General features: G+C 44.5%; 1 non-coding gene across 1 annotated transcript; it reads right to left on the bottom strand.

Moving 5' to 3' along the window:
- Window positions 1-244: 244 nt before the first annotated feature.
- On the bottom strand, window positions 245-363 carry LOC146034684 (5S ribosomal RNA). The gene has a single exon (XR_014460089.1). It is a non-coding gene; the product is annotated as a 5S ribosomal RNA (ribosomal RNA).
- Window positions 364-3,562: the final 3,199 nt, after the last annotated feature.

Genomic DNA, 3,562 nt, shown 5'->3' on the forward strand with positions numbered 1-3,562 from the left:
CGAACGAATAGCCACTGGACTGACATAACAGAGCGTGGACTCTGTAACCTGCAGGGTCTCAAGACCTCGACACATACAGGGTGACCTGGTAAATGTGACGCAAAGCCATCAATCCACCATTGGTCCACCCCAATGGCCTATCAACCACAGGAACACCTCCGAAGGGAGGGTCCATCTGCCGGTATAGTTTTGCCAACAAGGCCGGGATCTTGCGCTGCACCCATTGGAAGAAGCGGGAGGCCTAAGCCTACAGCACCTGGTATTCCCAGACGGTCTCCCATCCAAGTACTAACCAGGCCTGACCCTGCTTGGCTTCCGAGATCAGACGAGATCAGGCGTGTTCGGGGTGGTGTGGCCGTAGGCTCATAGCCGGCCCACTCAGAGTGTCACCCTAGTGGTTGATAAAAAACCACCCTTTTTGCATCACCCGACTGGACCTGCACAGGGTGACCTAGAAACCAAGGTTCTACCTTGCAGAAATCCCACAGGACTGTCTTTTTCACTTAGGTTTTAAGACAGAAGCATCTTTTCCATAATAGCATTACCCAGTCTATGCCTTAAGATGTACTGTTGTGTGTACAAAACACGGATTTACCAAAAGGATCAGTTTTGGTTATAATGTATGTGTATGTAGATACATTAGAAAACAAACAAACAGGAAACTATATCGACCGCTGTTTGAATGTAAGAAGCGAGAATGCTGACCTAGCACCGCTATATATATATCCACACATATATATATATATATTTTGTGTATGCACATGTATATATATATACACATGTACATACACAAATGCCTACAAGCATAAACATATGCATTCATGTACCCCTATACAATAGGTCGTACAGATCAGTGTCGGAACTTACGAGTGGTTGGCCCAGTTGCAAAACTTCATTTTTGGGCCCTCCTCTTCCACTCCAAACCAAGTTCACAATATGCCACATAGCAGTGGGTGGCAGAAGTGGGCCCCTTAGTCTTCAGGGGCCCCGGTGCAATGCACCTGCTGCACCAATGGTAGTTCCGCCTCTGGTACCCTCTGGTACAGATTAAGAGGCAACATATTGATATATAGCATATGGTGGCGCTGAAATGAACAAGGCCGTCAACATTGGCAACCGGTAAAACTTCTACTAAAGTGAGATTGCGTCCCTGAAGGGATGCATAGTCAAGGCCATATTAGCTTTTAATTATAAAAGCTACAGCCAGTGTTACTCCGCTAACATAACTTAAAGGAGAGCCATAAGAAATGACAAACCTAATTGTTTGTGGGAGAAAACGGGAGTACCTGGAGTAATCCCACGCAACCACAGGGAGAATACACATAAACTCCACACAGTTAGGGTAATGGCGTTGTTTGAATGGAACCCATGTTATCTACAACAGCTGGTGTTCCCATGTGATCTCAAACGAGATTGGGCATATCCAGTGTGTTATGAATATAGATTGACATTAGTGCCGTGAGGTAGTAATGTTAACCATTACACAGTTCGTACTGCACCTCCACAGCTGCATCTCCCAAAAATGCTACCCCGCTGGGGTGCAAGGCTACTAGAGGCCTGGAGGAATACTAAGTCAAATTATCTCAAATGTGCGATCTGCATGCTACATGCATGTGATCCGAATGTAAATCCGACTACATAGTCAGATCCCACACTGGATTGTATTGTGCGTACACACCACAACCAGCTCTATATGTGACAGTGCAATGTTCCAACTTCCAATGACCAGGAATACCAAAGGTTATCCTGTGGAGAAGTTACACTTCAGAGTCCACCGTTGGTGACGTTTGCCATATTGCCCTGTCAGAACATGAAATAACCCCTGGTATTGTGGGGACTGAATCCTTATAGCCGTGCGCCTTGTCTACTTAAGAGACAGGAGCGTTGCTGATTGAGCTATTGCTCTATTAGGGTAATACAGGCCTGGACTATGTTCCAACAGGGTTTAAAAGTTAGCAGAGGTGTCTTAAGGTGCATACACACTCTACGATTTTCTGACCAATATCGTTCATTTTGGCCCTTATGAACGATATTGGTCAAAAAATTGAAGAGTGTGTACAGGCAGACCGACGAGCGGCGAACAACAGTGCGCGTTCCCGCCGATCGGTCATCACACGCCGCCGTCGCCCATGCCAGACAGGTCAATTTTTACCTGTCGTTCGCCGCTCGTCTGGAGAAAGCCTGTGTGGATGCGCCGGGAGGAGAGTGGAGACTGCCGCTGGAAGCCGTGCCCCCTGCCCTCCGCCCTCCTCCATCACACTGAAAGGACGGAGCTGAAGACGGAAGCGCTGCTGCGGGAGAACAGTGGTAAGTATGCAGGGCCCCCACTGTCAACCAATGTTTACAGCACTTTTTTGTTTTTTCACACTGCCACCAATGCATTTTAACCCTTTATACCCCACTGACCACCAATGCATGAAGCACGTTTTTTACTTTATTATAATACGAAACTACCCCCACTGCCACCAATGTATTCATTAAATGCACCAATATATATATATATATAATATAATATTGGTTACCTGTATCTTACCGTATTCAATACAAAACACTTCTACTAACTTATAAAGCTATTAACCATACTGCACCAGCATATATCTCTGCACTTATCACACAATATCTCCCATCTCGACCACTCCGCTCTGCACAAGATCTGCGTCTCTCTTCTGCACGGATCACCAGCTCCCATTCACTATTACAGGACTTTCATCGGGCTGCTCCCATCCTATGGAATGCCCTTCCACGCACAATAAGACTCTCCAATAGCCTCCAAACATTCAAGCGTTCCCTGAAAACTCACCTCTTCAGGCAAGCCTATAATGTTTAAGTTCTACATGCATAACCCTCTGAGGCACTTATGTATTTTATAGCTTCCCTTCTGGACTTGTAACTTGGTGGGACTGCTATGGTATTACTGGTGCCTGTCCTTGTGTTTCCACCAATATCCCTATAGATTGTAAGCTTGCAGCAGGGCCCTCCTACCTCCAAGTCTGTATGTTGTTACCCAGTTTGTTTTATCACTGTTTACTATTGTAAAGCGCAACGGAATCTGCTGCGCTATATAAGAACCTGTAAATAAATAAATAAATAAATATATATATAAATATATATAATATATATATATTATATATATAATATATATATATATATATATATATATATATATGTTATATTATATATATATATGTTATATTATATATATATATATAATATATATTTATATATATATATATAAATTTATATTATAATATATTATAATATATTGTTGGTGCATTTAAATGAATACATTGGTGGCAGTGGGCATATAAAATATAAACATTGGTGGGCAGCTGTGTGCGTCGCTATCTGCTGGGGACGGCTATGGATAGTGTAGGGCACGGGGCGCCCCAGGCGGGGAGGGAGGGTGCTTTGGCACTTACCTGCTTTGCTCCACAGGGGATCTATGCGGCCACATTTCACCGAGGGAGGGAAGGGGCTGGAGGGGGATGCGGTGACGGCCGTCGAGTCGCTCCAGGGGCACATGGGGGGGGGGGGGGGTTGCATTTAAATAAATATACATTTG

The sequence above is a fragment of the Crinia signifera genome, chromosome 8 (genome assembly GCF_055691185.1).
Source record: "Crinia signifera chromosome 8, ASM5569118v1, whole genome shotgun sequence".
Classification (NCBI taxonomy): Eukaryota; Metazoa; Chordata; class Amphibia; order Anura; family Myobatrachidae; genus Crinia; species Crinia signifera.